This window comes from Sus scrofa, chromosome 3 (genome assembly GCF_054392235.1).
Source record: "Sus scrofa isolate SSC_HxYL_T2T_F1_AM1 chromosome 3, Sscrofa_HxYL_maternal_Yorkshire_Landrace_v2.0, whole genome shotgun sequence".
Classification (NCBI taxonomy): Eukaryota; Metazoa; Chordata; class Mammalia; order Artiodactyla; family Suidae; genus Sus; species Sus scrofa.
In genome coordinates this window covers 1076425-1093116 of record NC_139385.1, presented here as the reverse complement: position 1 = coordinate 1093116, position 16692 = coordinate 1076425, and the positions used below count along the sequence as shown (strand labels likewise).

Here is a 16692-nt window from a genome sequence, read left to right as displayed (position 1 = left end):
CCCAGCGTGCCCTCCCGCACCTCGGCTGGCCTGCCCCAGCCCCCTGTGCTGCAGGCCCGGCTTAGGTGTCCTGGGCTGGCTCAGGGGCCGTGCACACCCGTCACCTGGGCTTGGGGAGCACCTTGCAGGGAGGCGCTTTTCCCAGTGCCCCAGAGCCCCAGCGCCCGTCAGGGGACTTTGAACGGACCTGGCCGGAGGGGCGGGGGTGGGATCAGGCCTGTGAGTCCAGGGAACAGAGGCCAACCCCCCGCCCCCACCAGCAGCATCTGTGTCAACAGGCCATCCCATCTTCTGCCTCAATGTCGCAACTCTCCGTTCCCAGAGCGCCCCTCCCCGTCTCACGGCCGGCCGCGCACGCCAAGCCCACGTCCAGATGGAACGCCCGGCACAAGAAGGAAACTGAGGCCAGGAGGCCCTGATGCAGGGAGCGGTCAACTCGGTTTCCTCCGGGAAGGAGGCCGGCGCCCTCCCTCTGGCCTGATCGTGACTCAGGGGCGTATGGAGCCCAGGGGGCAGCCTGACCCTCCGCGGCTGGGGGCACACAGCCGCCTCTGGGAGGCAGGCTGCAGCCCTGGGCCGGGATCTACCGCTGCCGGCCTCAGGTCTACTGGGCCCAGCCCGCGGACCTCCGTCAAAGCCCCAGCTGCTGCGGGAAGCGGGAAGCCCTGGGACCCCCGAGGTCGTGTCCTCCACAGCCTCTTTTCCAGACATCAGACCCTCCCTCGGTTCCTTCTGGTAAAAATACAGCCCCCGCGATGCTGGCCTTTCTGCTTCTCCCACTCAAACGTCCTGGCCCAGTGGGGCCTCAGGCTGTGCTTGAGTCCCTCCAGTGTCGGGAAGCTCACTACTGCCCAACCCAGGCAGCTGCTGGCTTTACGTGCCTGCATGTCCCCCCGGCACCGGCTCTGTCTTGGGAGGGCTGAGCACCCCCTCCTGCCCCAAACAGGCGTGGAGGGTGCACCTCTGAGGCCTCCTGGCCCCAGCCCGGTCCACGGCCCAGTCTTGCCTGCCCCTCCCACACGAGCTCAACGCCTCCCTGCCTCTCTGCAAAGGCACCCCGGTCCTCCTGGGCGTCCAGCCACCGCGCCCCTCTTGGTGTCCAGGCCCCCGGGGGGAGGCGGGGGACAGGCTGTGATGGACGCCAGCAGGGCAGGGACCCAGCTTTATGACAGAATGTCAAGTGAGCAGCAGATAAAATGCCTCCCCGTGTGACAGAAGCAAGATATAAAAAGCCTCCAAGGCGCCTTTTTATTGACTAGAAATCTTGTGCTTCAAGTCCCATTACCTCCCAGGCTAACAGGCTGCACGAAGCCGGAGGGAACACGGAGTCCTGGCCGGCAGGGAGACGCGGGCTCCCAGGGCGGCCCCATGCAGCCCGGGGGCCCCCAGCTGTCCCCCAGCACCCGTGACCCCTGCCAGGACTGTCTGACACGGTGGTCCCTGCACCCCATGCTCTCCTTTCACGTCATGGGGGGTCCAGCAGGACGGCGCAGGGCTTGTGGAAAGCAGAACAAGGACCAGCAGCCGCAGCAGAGCCGCGGGGCCTGGGCCATCCGCCTGCGCTCAGGGGAGGCGCCGCTCCCGCTGTGGGGCCATGAGGCCAGGGCAAGGCACTGACCCAGCACCCCTGCAAGTCAGAGGCAGTGCTGGGCTGGGCCTGGGGCTGTGGGACCCCAGAGTCGCAGGGAGCCCTGGGAGGGATCGGGCTGGGGTCCAGACACCCCAAACCTGAGGGGGGCTGTGGAGCTCACAGACAAACACCAAGGGCACCACTTCCCGTGGCATCAGGGCTCAAGGCCCTTTCAAGGCCAAGTGCCCGCGTCTGGGTGCAGAGCGAGGAGACACGCTGAGCTGGGTCCCGGGTTCGGGCGTCTTTCTTGCTCCCTGAGCTGGGGTCCTCAGGTCCCTCTGTGCCTGTCCTGTGCCGGCCCCCCTCCCAGTGCCCTCAGGCAGGTGGTAGCTGCACACTCGCGCCCCCCCCCTTCCCCGGCCGAGCACCCCGGGGACCACGCTGAGCCAGAAATGTCTGTGGCTCAAAGGAAGCTGGGAGACGACACCCGCGGAGTTAAATGAAGAGCCGTCTCTTCCTCCAGAAGAGCTGGGACGGCGACGCAGCCGAAGAGCCTGGGGCTCGCGAGCCAATCGCGGCCCATGGAGCCAGTAATTAATAAAAATGGGTAATGATGGACCATCTGTCCCAGCCTGCGCTCCGTGGCGGGGCCATGCCGAGCCCTCATTAGGCATTCCTCTGCTGTGTCCCCACAGATGCCGACAGTGGCCATGTGGCTCCCGTGGGAAGACGGGGTGGAACAGATTTAGGCAACAGGGCAGAGCGGGCACACCGCACTCTGGGGGGTCACCCTGGGTGAGGCCTGCGCAGGGGCCTCCGTCTGTCCGCCCGCGAAGGCGGGATGGGGTGCAGGCTGCCCGGGCCACCCCGCCCCCTCGAGCGTGACCTTGGGCAGCTGCCCTTGGCCCTGGGGTATCGCCGTGCTTTCAGGTGAGCCCAGCCTCCTGGCCGGCGCCCTCCCCCGCCTGCGTCTCACCCGACCCCAAGGGCAGCCCGGGGAGCAGGCCCTGGCCGCCGGCCCACAACACCGGACCCCAGGCCTCTCTGGTTACCGTCCCGGGTAACCCAAGTCTGCCCGCCCCACAACCCAAGCCTCCCAGCTTCGTCCCCACACAATGGGGCTCGGAAAGTGGAATCGGAGAGGACCCCTTGTTGCTGGGCGGACAGCCCGGCCAAAGCCTCAGGGCCAGAGGGCCGGGGAGGTCAGAGGGAAACAGGCTGGGGGGCTCCCCTTCCAGGGGGAGTGGGGTCGGCGTGGAGGTGGGAGCCCAGACCCCCGAACACCAGGCCGGGGGACTTTCCCACCAGGGACCCCCGCCAGCCTCACCTCGGGGCGGGGGTCAAAGAAAAGAAAGGGTGCAGGGAGCTTGGAAGCTATGGCAGCGCCCCAAGGGCGAGGGATGGAGAGGAGTGCCTCATTACCACCCTGCATATTCATGAGCTCCATGCATATTCATAGCAATCTTTCCGGGCACTGATAAGGGAGAAGCTGGGCTGGGAAGGAGAACCCACTACTCACCAGTTGGCCATCGTCGGTCGGGTCAGGGCCAGGGAAGGCGGCCCTGGCTTTGCAGCCCATCCAGCAGCAGACCCAGCGCTGTCCTCTCTCTACAGCTCCCCAAGGGGCAGGGGCCAGCGAGGGCCTGGCCAGGGGCGGGAGGGCCACATGGCCTCTCCCAGCCGTGGCCATGGGCTCCAGGGCCCAGCTGGTCACAGACGCCTGGGCATGACAAGCGGCGGCGGGAAGAGCAGTTGAGAGCTGGGGGCCTCAGGATGGGTTCCTCTGGGTAATTGGCAAACAGCCAGGAAGGAGCTGGGAAGAGGCTGCAGCTGCTGGAAACAAGATGGCCTGGGGGCTAATGAGGAAGGAATTAACGTCAGGGGCGGAGAGAGCCCAGAGAAGGACAGCAAGGAGGGCTCAGAGAGGGTCAGTAACTCACCTGAGGTCACACAGTAAAATCCCAGGGCAGCCCGGGGCTCCACTCTGCAGGCGTGAGTGTGGGTAGGGGCTCAGGGAGGCAGGAGGGTGGCATCTGAGCTGGTTTCTACCAGAGACAGGTGTGTGGCTCTTCTCACACGGGATAGGCCTTCGATTAATATTTGTCAAATGAATGAATGATCCACAGCTCATGTGTCTGAATTTAAAAAGGAGGGAACTGAGCCTCCAGGTGGAGCTGGAGGGCATGGCGGGCAGTCTCCCTGGGTTGTGTCTGTAGGTTAGACAGGAATCCGTGTGGAAAAGCACTGTCCTGGGGATCCCGAGCCGCCAGGAGCCGGGCGGGTGCGCAGGCAGCCGGGCCTCCGCCGTGACCTTGGTCCCTTACAATAAACAGAGCGGAGCCAGGTGTGCAGGTGACACCCACCTGAAGGGGAACCAGAGGCCGTCGTGGACACAGGGCAGCAGGGCTGGGGGGCAGGGCCCTGGGGTTGGGAGGGCCGTGGGTCCCAAGGCCAGAGGGAGGCCTGCGGCTGTGCAGAGTGTCCCCAAGCCTGCCCCAGGGCGAGCGCCGGCGCCCGCGCCCGCCAGCACAGTGACAGAGCCCGAGCGGGCGGGACACCGCCTCGATAGGAAATCAAATGAGGAGGCTGACAGTTTGAGGGAAGAAAAATAATCATAAATGATGGTTTTTATTAAAAAATATCACCAGGAAAATGTAGGCTCATTCCAGGAGCCCAAAAAGAACCCAAAATGTAATCAGGGGGGAGAGAGGAGACGGGGAACGGAAAATTAAAATCGCGAAAATAGCCCAAGAAAAGCCCCTGCTCTGCGCGGGCGGTGGGAGGGGGAGGGTGTCTTGTGTGAAGTGATAAACAGTGTCCTGCAGCCCAAACAGCACGAGCGGCGGCGGCGGGAGGAAGGAGGGAATCATCCATCAGGGAGCCGTGATGGGTGCCCCTGCCGGGTGCCCGCGGGCGCAGCGGGAGCCCCGAGCCCCGGGGGGTGGGGACGGCCCTGGCCACCCTGCCCAGCTGGAGGTACTCGGCGCCTGGGCCTGACTCAGGGCCCCGGGGCCTGAGGAATCCAACCTGGATGAGAGAAGAGAGGCCCAGAGAGGGGAGGCCTGTGCCCCGGGTCACACAGCAGTCGGGTCAGGGAGAGGCAGGGACAGGGCCCCTGCGGCAGAGGAGGAGTGAGGGGGCGGCACCCCGAGCCCCCGCTCCAGGCCCCGTCTCGGAGAGGAGGCGAAGGCGTCGCTGTCCCCCCTCCCTCCTCCCCAGCCAGCCGGGCGGCAGCAGCACCCCTATGCTTCCGGGGGTCTGGGCTGGGGGTCCCGTCCGGGTCTGACTCCTGAGTCTCAGCCCAGCGCACAGCTCCCACCTGGACATGGAGGGTGGCCTGTGCAGAATGCCCAGCCCAGGGCAGGCGTCCCCGTGCGACCACGGCTGGCCCTGGAGCTTCAGGTGCGTCAACCCCGGGCCTCTCCCCAGGGTCCCTCCTGTGTCTAAGGACAGAAGGAAAAACCCAGAATCTCTCCGACGGGTGACGTCTACACCACCTCTGCCAGGAAATGGAAAGAACACACTTCCAGGGTCTGGCCGAGGACGCAAGGGGCAGGAAGGACCCGGCGCCAGGGCCCAGGGTGGCCTGGGCCTCCTCACAGCCCTCTGGACCTGGGGAGCGGGAGGCAGTGGCTGGAGCATCCGCTCCCTGTCAGGTGACTGGGGGGCAGGGGGCGGCTGGTCAGCCAGCAGTGGGGCGGCGCAGCCCCGGCCCTGAGCCCCCAGAGGGCAGGTGGAGAGACAGGAGGCAGGAAGCCGGAGCTTGTCGTGGAGAAGCAAGGGGCCAGAGATGCCCAGGACCCAGCTCCCGGACTCCACCTCCGGGGACCCCTGCTCTCCCAGGGCCGCTCCAGGTGCCACGTCGGCCCAACCCTGGGGGTCCCGACCCCCAGCTCCTTAAGCTCCCTGGGGCCCTCAGGGCTGCCTTCCTGCACCCCTGCCCCCACCCCCTTAGTCAGGGCTGGGCCCATGTGGGCACTTCCCCGGCAGAGCCGCTGTGCCTCCTCCCTCCCTCCCCTCCCTCCCCTGTGATGAAAGGGCAGCTCCGTCCCCTTTCAGGCCGGTGCGCCCCGCCCGCGCGGGAGGGAAGCAGCCTTGGCTTCTATGCTCTGGGAACCCCCGTCCCACAGACAGGCCTCTCCATTTGCTGCAGGAAAGGGGATCTGGGGCTGGGCCGTGCCAACCGTGGGCTGCAGGGTGGGGGAGACGCTCCTCCAGGAAATGGGGGCAGAACCGGCCCCTCAGGGGCGTGAGGGCAGGACCTGCCTGCGGGGGGAGCCGTGGCCGTCTGGGGCCCCAGGGAGAGAGGGGTGTCCCAGACACCCCCTTCAGCCCTGCTGTGTAGACGTGGGCCCCTGATGGGAGGGTGCGGGGCACCCCACACCCCCAGCCAGGTCTGGGGGCTCCTTAGGGGCTTGGGGATCCACGGGGCGGGAATTCATCTCTTAGGAACCAACCCCCGGGAGGCTCTTGCCATCCCCCGCCGGGTAGGAGGGCTGCCTCTGCTGCCCCCAGGGCTCCGTGGGGTCTGCAGGCTGTGGGCCGCAAGAACCAGGGAGGGGCCGTTCCTCCTGCTCAGAGGCGGAGACTGGAGGGAGTTGGGGCGATGACCCCGCCCCTGCCCCGCGGCACCTCCCAGGAGCTTTGCCATGAAGGGAAGCAGGATGTGTGTGTTGGGGCCAGGGCCGGGGGCCGGGTCGTGAGTGTCCCAGGGCTTCGGGGTGGGGTTTTGGTTTCTAAATGGAAGATGTTACGGCGGATTTTCCTCTGAAGTTGGTTAAAGATTCGCCTGGGTTGGGGCAGTGAGGAGGGAATCTGAGCCAGTGCCAGGGAGCGAGGCTGCCATCCACCCCCAGCCAGCGAGGGGCCCAGGGGGTGGGCGCCCCGCCCAGAGGGGCTGAGGGACCCTGCGGCCCAGGCCCAGTGGTCCCAGCTCCAGATGCCCTGCGGCCAGGACGCGGGGCGAAAACCGAGGTCCATCAGCACTGGGAGGCCAGGCCTCTTCTCCCTGGCGCTGGAGCTGTGCTCTCTGCATAGGAATTTGTCCTCAGATGCAAATGCTTTTCTTGGGATGGGGGGGAAGAGCAAAGCTTCCTCCTCCCGGCCCCCCACTGCCCGCTCCCCCCCCCAGAGATGCCCGGCATCCTGAACTGCCCCCAGTGCTCCCCAGGACCCCCCCCACCTCTCCCCATCAGCGGGGGCCGTCCAAGTACGAGCCCCCATCCTGGGCCCCATCCATCTGACGGAGCAACGCCAGGCCCGAGGTGGCGACAGGCAGTGAGCAGGAAGGATGGAGAGGAGGGAGCGGGCCTGCCGTCCAGGAAGGGCTTCATCCATCTTGACCGGAGGGGCCCGCAAGCCGGCTCCCCGCCGCCAGCCCTGCCCAGACCAGGACCCCCCGCCCCCCGCCCTGCTCCCCACCCCTCTTCCCTACGACACCGAGGCCCCCCCTGTCCCTAACGTTTCCCCAGGGCCGATTAAGATGTCTGGAGCTGATTAGACTCTGACACTGATGAAACCCAGAGGTAATTAGCGCAAGAAAAAAAAAGTTTTGATTAGTCCGCAGCATAATTCTCGCCAATTATTCAAAGTTCATGCCTGCAGGGGGTGGAACAGCTCCAGGAATATTTATTTATACCCGATCTTTTCCATCAGCGTTGTGAAGCTACTTAATCATCAGGCCGGACTTGCTAACTTGGGGACGTGGGTGGGGCCCTGCCAGTGTGACGCAGAGGGCTCGGCCCAGGGACAACGGGGCCCCCTCTCTTCTCTGCCAGAAGACAGGGGTCCCCACTGACGTGTGCCACTGGGGCTCCCCTGGAGCTCGTGGGGCTCCTTAGGGGAGCAGGGTCGGTGGCAGGCCCCTCCCGTAGAGAAAAAGTCAGGGCAGCCCTGCGCCCAGGGTCACAGGCGAGGGCCCCCCCCCCGCCACCCCCCGCAGGGCTCCTGTCCCGGGGATGCCCTCTGGGTGAGGCTGAGGTGGGGGCCCTGCCTGGCCGTACTCCCCCCAGGCGCCCGGGGCCAAAGCCGTTCCTCACCCCTGCACAGCCCACACTTTGCCAGGCGATGCCGGTCCCAGCGGTCAAGGAGGCCCCCGCTGGTGGCTCCAGGCTGTGGGTGGCACAGACAGGGCACGCCGGGCTGACGACAGGTGGAGCTCTGGGAAAGGGGCATGCCAGGGGCGAGCCTGCTTCCCCTCAGAGCCTCTGCGAAACCGCACGGAGAGAGGGGCATGGGGGAACCCCAGAACCCACAGACCCTGACGTTCTGGGAGAGCCCCAGGGCAGGTGTGCGGACACCTGGTGACCCCGGTGACTCTGAACTTGGAGCACAAGTGCTTGGCGACTGCACTGTGTTCCATTCGCGGGCCTCCCAGAGCTGGTGGAAGAGGTGAATGGGAGGCGGGGGTGGGGGGCTTGGGAGGAAGGTCTCCCAGCCTCAGTGGAGACGAACAAGCCCTCCCCTGCCACAGCCGCGCCCTCCACCCTCAGCCCCTCCAAGGTAGCAAGATGTGGGGAGCTAACCAGAGCCTCACAAACCCAGACGCCATGGGACGAGGGCTGGGGTGCTCTGGGCTGGGTGAATCTGGGATCCTTTTCGCCCACTCGTAAAGCGTAGGGTCCATGCAGGTACAGACTGCAGCTTTGTTTGTTTTTTGTTTTTATCTTTTTTGACTTTTCTAGGGCTGCTCCCGCGGCATATGGAGGTTCCCTGGCTAGGGGTCTAATCGGAGCTGTAGCCACCAGCCTACGCCAGGGCCACAGCAATGCGGGATCCGAGCTGTGTCTGCGACCTTCACCACAGCTCACAGCAACGCCAGCTCCTTAACCCACGGAGCAAGGGCAGGGATCGAACCCGCCACCTCATGGTTCCTAGTCGGATTCGTTAACCACTGCGCCACGACGGGAACTCCTAGACTGCAGTTCTAAAAGGGGTCACATCACTACTTTCCCATCCCACGTGCCCTGACGAGGGGGGCGCCTGTCCCATCCCTGTGCTTTGCCGAGGCCCTGACGACAAAGACGATGATGACGTCGCATGGGGCCGTGACGCTCTGTGACTCCAAGAGGCGGGGGGCTCCCAGCGCGATAGGCTTGCCACCTGGCTCTCCCTCGGGGCCAGCGCCCTGGAACCAAGATCCTGTGGAAGCCCGGGCCACTCAGCCAGGCCCACAGCCAGCCCCACGGGACTGCGCCACCCCGAGGGAGTGCCCCGCGGGCAGGCTGCCCCGCCAGTGCCTCGTGGAGCAGAGACCAGCCTCCAGCCCACGCGCAGCCCTGCCCCAGGTACGGATTCGTGAGCCGGATAAACCACGGTTGTTTCAAGCCAGCGAGTGTGGGCGCTTTGTGACCCAGCAACAGACAGAACAATCGGAACGGTGGGAGCAGGACGGGCCTGGGCTGGCCGAGGTCCAGGCTGCGCCCCAGCTCTGCCCTCCACCCCCAGGCCCAGCCTCCTTTCCTACAGCGGAGGGAGGTCCTGTCCTCACTCAGTTTCAAAGGGGACGCTCAGAGCTCCCCCCGCCCCCTCCCCCGTCTCTGCCACTTTCAAGGTTGCCCAGAAAAGCACGCCTAAGCATCAGATGGCTCTGCTCTGGGGTGAATGTGTCCCAAACCCGCAGGGCTCTCGGGCAGGGGCTCCCCGTTAAGTTTTCATGGGAGCTTATCATCTGGCAGCTCAGGGAAGGGTCCGCCTGCCCTGGCAGCACTGCCCCCATCCAGCTCCCGGGAGGTGTGGCAACACCACTGTCCCCACGACAGGCAAGTCCAGCAGGTCCCCCAGAGGACAGGGGACTGGTGCTGGGCTCGGCTGAATCCCATCAACACACGGCCCCTCTGCCGGCCTCGGTCCCCATCTGCACGCTGACACGGGGAGACGGAACGGTTCCGTGCCTGCCACCTGCCAGCCCCTCTAACAGCAGCCGCCAGCAACACGAACCCTCCCCGCAACCCAGGGCGGCGCTGAGCTCCGTCGGTACAGAGATGCTGTCACATCGCAGGACAGATGCCACCGTCTCTCGGGTGAGCCCCTCGGGGCAGGTGTACTTCAGCTGCCTAAGAAACAACCAAACGGCCCCAAGTGGCTGCCTCGCTCCAGCCCCACGTCCCGGCCGGGGCTCGCTGCGGCCAGTCTCTCATTCCAGCCTTTCTCGGAGGTGCGGGCGTAGGTCGCTGTGGTCCTCGTTTGCATTTTCCAATGACTAATGATGCGGAACAGCGTCTGTCTCTCGAGCTGGCGCCGCGCCTCCTTCAGCGACGTGTGTGCTTAAATACCCAGCCCCCTCTAAAAACTGGCTGTGCCTTTTTATCGCTGAGTTATGAAAGATCTTTATATATTCTGAATACAAGTCCCTCGTCATACATCCGCTTGGCAAGCATTTTCTCTGCGTCTGTGGCTTTGCCTTTTCAAGGGAGGCGATCTTAGGGACCGCGGGTCTGACAAACGACTCGACTGGAGCACGAAGAGCACAGGGTGGAGAAGACAAGGCAGCAACGGGGACTTTATCAACCGTTAGTGTGTCTGCCCCTCAAAAGACACTGCGGTGGCCACGCTGAAGACAGGAGCAGGGACACGCGAGGGCCAGGCACGCGGGCCCTTCCGGCTGAGTCTGGCGGGGCGGGGAGTGGCAGGGGGAGTGACAGCGGATGGCAAGGGCTTGGTCAGGGGACCTGGCTCTGCTGGGCTCTGCGTCCCTGGCTGCTAAGGGTCAGGAGCCGCACCAAGGCCCCGGGACCACAGCCGCTGCTGAGTGCCAGGGGGTCTGGGAGGCTCGGACAGCGAGCATGCACCCCGGGCTCAGGGCTGGCAGCATCTACACAGGAGCAGCACGCAGCCCCGCAGCGGCAGCTTGTGGGTGGGGGTCCCGGGAAGGCTGGGAGAGGGAGACCGGCAGAGCCCGTGGGCGGCAGGAGGTGGCGTGGGAGTTCTGGCACATCTTGGGCCCGCCGGGGACTGGGGGAGCACTCAGCTCCGTGCCACCACCAAGCCCCTCCTAAGACATCCAGGCCCTTGCCTGGGCCCCCACAGCCGCTCAGACCCTCCGAAGGCATCCACCCCATTCACTGAGGCCCTGGGGGGAGGGGCCCTCGAACCCTGGCAGGGGGGGGCGGGCAGGGGCAGGACCAGGTAGGCCCAGCCCCCACATCCCCCATCACACCAGGGGCCTCTCAACCCTCCGCTGGGCCTCCCTGCCTCCAGCCACCACACAGCAGCACCCCTGCCACCCCCAAACCTGCGAGGGTCCCCAGCTCCACAGACCCTCCAGGGCCAGGCCCCGGGCTGGCGCTGGGGATACAGAGGGACGCGGTCTCTGCTGCTGATGTCTGCTGAGGCCTCGGCCAGACATCGAGACGCCCGTGTGACGCCGGCTGCATTCTCAGGCGCTCGGCCCTCCCAGCCCCTCGCTGACCCAGAACTCACCCCAAACTTCTTAGCTCTGGCCCCATTCTCTGGGGCTGGGCTTGGCGTCCTGCTCTAGGAGGCCTTCCTGGGCCCACAGACCCTGGAGGCCCAGCTCCAGGCCTAAGGATCAGAGCGGCTCACAAAGCCCCACCTCAGTCCCGCACGGGAGAAACAGGACTTCTGGCGAGGGGCCCACGAGCCAGTGTTCCACCTGCTGAGATGGCAGAAGCTTTGAAAACTAACAAATGCTTTTTTTTTGCCTTTTCTAGGGCCGCTCTTGCGGCACATGGAGGTTCCCAGGCCAGGAGTCGAATCGGGGCTGAAGCCACTGGCCTACGCCACAGCCACAGCAACGCAGGATCCAAGCCATGTCTGCGACCCACACCACAGCTCATGGCAACGCTGGATCCTTAACCCACGGAGCAAGGCCAGGGACTGAACCCGCAACCCCATGGTTCCTAGTCGGATTCGTTAACCACTGCACCACGACGGGAACTCCCCAAATGCTTTGAAATCCAGAGAGCGCTTCACACACCAGCAGCCCCTCCTGCACCTGCGCTGCACCTGCTCTTCCCCCACTGCCCAAAGGGCCACAGCTGCTCCCCCCTCCCGGCCCTCAGGGGGTCTCCGTCTCTGGGAGGGCCAGCCGCAGGACTGCAAGGACCCCCAGGCAGCCTGTGCGGGGCCGTGCGGGAGGAATTGAGGCCTCTCGGACAGGACGGCCGGGACTGAAGGGCAGCCCCCTGCATGGGGATCCAGTGGAGCCTTCAGAGGCGGCCATGGGAGCCCCGGAGCTGGAACCACGCGGCTAAGCAAGCGGCTGGAAGGGTACTCACCCCAGAAACCACGGGCGCTACGGCGTGTCGCTCTCCTTCACTAAATTTTGGGGTGACCTGTCCCTCAGCAATAGATAACCAGTACACAAACCGTTTGCTTTGTGAACCAAAAACCGTAATCATTACAATAAAGCATCTCTGCAGGCGCGGGGGTCGGGGCTGTCCCCCGAGGGCCACTGTGACGGGGTCAGGGGGGCTTCCCCGTGGAGACGCAGAGGAAGGACGGCGAGTCCCCCAACGAACCCCAACTTCACACCAGCCGCTTCCACGTGGCCTCGCCCAGACCGTGCCGGGGCGGGGGGCTCCGGCGCCCCTCTCGGCCTCCCCCAAAGCCATCGCTGCCCCGTTCAGCTCAGCAGGAAAAGCCTCGTGCGGTTTCCCCCCCCCGTGGCTTCTGCGATAAAGTCTACCTTCTCACTCAGAACGCTTTCCTTCTCCAAAAGCCCTGCTCTCACAGAAGAAATCCGCTGTGCTTTCAGAATGTTGCCTCTGCTGTGAGTTTTAAAAATTCATCCAGAAAGTCAATTGATTTCTTTGTTCTTAGCTGCGTCGGCTTCCCCCCCAGGGAGCCAGGGCCCTGTTCCACGGGCAGAGGCCGCAGAGCAACAAGAAAACTGCGGAAAAGATAAAAACCTCCATTATCAACTCCAAACAGCACGGAGTTGCAGGAGGACCCAGGCTGCTTGGGGGTCAGCGCGAGGCCCAGGTCCTGGACGGGGGTGGAGCCGGGCAGGCGGGCAGTGGCCTCCCCCCATGTTGGCCAGGGGCACAGGTGTTGGCACAACTGGTGAGGCGGGGGAGGGACAGACAGGGCTCCAGCCGTGGGGGCCAGACGCCACGGGCCTCGGCCCCACACTGGGTCTCCCCGGGCCCCTGCCCCGCCCCCAGGCCTGAGTGGCTCCCGCCGCTGGCCCCTCTGTCCTCCGTGCTCAGTTGCTGCCTCCTCACAATACCTGGAGGCTCCCACAGGCCAAGACAGCGAGGGGCAACCCCTGCGGGCCCATTTATGCCACCTGCAGCGGGGGCATCTCTGGGATGCCCACCGCACTGGCCCAGTGAGGGCAAACCTCAGTTGCTGAGGTCTTGGCTCAAGTAGGGGCAAGTGGCCACCTGTGTCTGTCCCAGAGTCCCTGGGCATGAGACCGCCTCTCTGACATGGATGAGGTGTAACTTAGGTCCGGGAGGTGTTTCTGAACCCCAGTGTCCGGCACGCTTAGCGATGGGAGGGACGGGGAGACGGAGGAAGAGGGAAGGATGTGGCTGCAGGATGGGTGGGGGGTGGGTGGGGGGTCAGGCGACGGAGAAACAGGGGCTGAGGAGAAAAATAGATGGCATATGGGGGGGCGAATGGGGGCGGACGGATGGATGGGTAAGAAGATGAACAGAGGCGGGTAGACGGAGGGGAATGCAGAGCACTGGACACCCCCCCAGCACCTGACTTTGTCCACAATATAACAAACCCATCTGGCAATATGACCAAAGGCTTAGGACAACTCCTTCAGGAGTGCGAGTCGTGGCGCAGTGGTTAACGAATCCGACTAGGAACCATGAGGTTGCAGGTTTGATCCCTGGCCTCGCTCCATGGGTTAAGGATCCGGCGTTGCCGTGAGCTGTGGTGTAGGTCGCAGACACAGCTTGGCTCTGGCGTAGGCTGGCAGCTACAGCTCCGACTGGATCCCTAGCCTGGGAACCTCCATATGCCGCGGGAGCAGCCCTAGAAAAGGCAAAAAGACAAAAAAAAAAAGAGAACTCCTTCATGTGCCAAACTCTGCTGAGCTCTTCGCGGGCAGCAGAGAATAAGCGATGATCCCGAGAAACGCAGGGGGTCATGCAAGGGGCTGGTGTCTCTAGGGAACAGGAAGCGTGAGTAAGGAGGTTCACCGAGCAGATGCGGCGGTGGAGGGACCAGGTCAGGAAAAGCAGGAGAAGCTCCTGGAAAGGTCGGCCGGCAGGAGAAGAAACGGTATCAGTCGTAACGACGGCCAGCTCCGCAGACGGGGGCAAGTCTGTGCAGGGTTTGGTTTGGCTTCGTCTTAGAAACGGACAAGCCATTTGTAAAACTGGTGTGGAATGCAGAAGACGTAGCAGAGGCAAAGCAAAATGGGAAAAGAACAAAGCCGGGGCCCCAACGAAACGTGACTTCAAGACACAGAGTGATGGAGTCGGTCAAGACAGTGGGATGTTGCTATAAATATAAACACGGAGACAGCGGCCCGGAGGAGAGTCCAAAAAGCGACACCCACCCACACGGATAACTGATTTCTGACCAAGGCACCAAGGCAACTTAGCGGGGAAAAGACAGTCATTTCACCCGGGGACGTCGCAACACCTGGACAGGGACAGCCACCTGCTTAAAACAACACTGATCCACATATCACACGATATACCGAATTTACCGCGAAACGGATCACAGACCCAAAGGCAAAACCCCGAACCATGACACTTACAGAGCACGACACAGGAGAACGTCTGTCCCGACTTTTGCTGACGACGAGATTGTTCAGGGCGTTCCCATTGCGGCCCCGCAGCAGTGAAACCCACCGGGGTCCATGAGGACGCAGGTTCGGTCCCCAGCCTCGCTTGGTGGGTTAAGGGTCGGGCATTGCCGTGAGCTGGGGTGTAGGCTGCCGACGAGGCTCGATCTGGGGTTTCTGCGGCTGTGGTGGAGGCCGGCGGCTGTAGCTCTGATTCGACCTCTGGGACTAAGATTGTCCAGATATGACATCAAAAGCATGATCCAAAAATAATAATAATAAACTGGGCATCACGAAAGGTAAAAACTCCTGCTCTTTCAAGGTAACTGCAGAAATAGGTTACCGACAAGGACCTACCATATTGCACAGGGAACCATACTCAATATCCTGCAATAACCTATAATGGAAAATTTTATATATATATATATAATATACACACATCTGAATCACTTTGCTGTACACGTGAACATAACACAACACTGTAAATCAACTACACTTCAATTTAAGAAAATAGCCCGCAGCGGTTAGAATGTGTTCCGCTGAGTTTTGCTTTGAGTGAACGGAAAGATGCTTTTATTTCCCTGTAGTGTGTGCTGACCTGAGCAGACTCGCAAAGCGAAAGGACCCGTCTGGATGCCGACCAAGACTCTGAGAACAAGTGCAAGGAACACCGCTTGGGCTGAGCCTTCCGAGACTCAGGATGCCTTTTTACATGAGGACCTGCAAGCCCCCCACTGGCCTGCAGCGTCCTTCTGAGACGGTTCGGCAGATCACGTCCAGCAGCAGTGACCCAGGAGTTGAGGGGGAAGTCACCAGTGCAGACGCTTAAACCCACCTTTTTTATTTTGTCTTTTTAGGGCCGCACTCGAGGAGGGCCCCAGGCTGGGGATCCTATCAGAGCTGTAGCCACAGGCCTACGCCACAGCCACAGCGACTCGGGAGCCGAGCCGCGTCTGCGACCTACACCACAGCTCACAGCAACGCCAGACCCTTAACCCACCGAGTGAGGCCAGGGATCAAACCCACGTCCTCATGGATGCTGGACGGGTTCATTAACCACTGAGCCATGGCGGGAACTCCAAATCCACCTTTTTAATAAAGCGATTCACAATTCAACTTTGTTGACTTTTACTGATAACACAGACAGGTCTGAGGAATAGACTCTGTACGATAGAATTTAGGCCACTTTTTAAGTACAATGATCAAAATGAGGACAACCTATGGTGGTTGCTCCCATCTTCATTATCTTTCCAAGAGGCCACTAAAATGATAATAATAATTTTTAAAAACAAAGGTAACTGTAAAGAGAAGGAAAGGACAACTCACAAATTGGGGGGAAATATGTGCAAACTGTGTATCGGACAAAGAATTTACACACAAAATATGACAAATTCTCAAAATTCATCAAAGAAACGAAAAAGTCAATTTAAAAATGTGCAAAAGACATGAACAGATGCTTCACCAAAGAAAGTATACAAATGGGAGCTCCCATTGTGGCGCCGAGGAAACAAGACCAACTAGGAACCATGAGGTTATGGGTTTGATCCCTGGCCTCGCCCAGTGGGTTAAGGATCCGGCGTTGCCGTGAGCTGTGGTGTAGGTCGGCAGCTGTAGCTCCGATTCGACCCCTAGCCTGGGAACCTCCGTATGTTGCAGGTGTGGCCCTAAAAAGCAAAAAAGAAAAAAGAGAAAGGGCACAAATGGCAAATAAGCACCCGGAAGGCTGTTCAAGGTCCACAGTCTTTAGGGAAAAAATTAAAATTAAAATCACAACGAGATACCTTTAAGCACCAATTAGAACGACAAAAATTAAACAGACGGATCATATCAAGTGCTGGTGAAAATTTAGAGTAGCTGGAACGCTCATTCACTGCTGATGGAACACAAACTTATGAGCAGTTCCCACTGTGGCTCAGCAGAGCAAGAACCCAACATAGTCTCCCGGAGGATGTGGGTTCGATCCCTGGCCTCGCCCAGTGGGTTAAGGATCTGGCGTTGCTGTGTGTAAAAAGAAAAAAATAAATTAGACAACCACTTTGGAAAATAGTTTAGCAGATTATCACAAGTTGGAAGTTAAATATATCCCTGCCGTGAGACCCGGCCCTTGTACTCCTAGGTATTTACTCAAGAAAAATAAAAGGATATGTCGGTACCAAGACTTGTATAACAATCCTCTTAGCAGCCCGATAGGCAATAGTCGAAACTGCAGACAATTCAAATGTCTATTAACAGGTGAAGAGAGAAACAAATTGTGACGTGTCCAGGAAAGGGAACTCTACTCAGCAACGAAAATAAACCACTGAAACACACAATATCATCCAAAAGCCACACACGAAGCACTCCGAAAAACTACCTCCATTAACAGAGGACACAACCCTACACACAGAAAATCCTAAAGAATCCTAACACA

At 61.7% G+C, this 16692-nt stretch overlaps 1 long non-coding RNA gene across 11 annotated transcripts in view; it reads right to left on the bottom strand.

Annotated features, from left to right (window-relative positions):
* LOC106507351 (uncharacterized) overlaps positions 1-16692 on the bottom strand; it is a 58653-nt gene that overhangs the window by 5804 nt on the left and 36157 nt on the right. For 3 of the 11 annotated variants that reach the window (XR_014840017.1, XR_014840010.1, XR_014840016.1), the window contains exons 4-5: positions 3511-3889; positions 3090-3426 (exon numbers count right to left, since the gene is read on the bottom strand). This is a non-coding gene — a long non-coding RNA (uncharacterized LOC106507351). Of the gene's footprint in view, positions 1-3089; positions 3427-3510; positions 4157-16692 lie in introns of all 11 variants that reach the window. The other 8 variants (XR_014840013.1, XR_014840020.1, XR_014840011.1 and 5 more) reach the window with 5 other exon arrangements.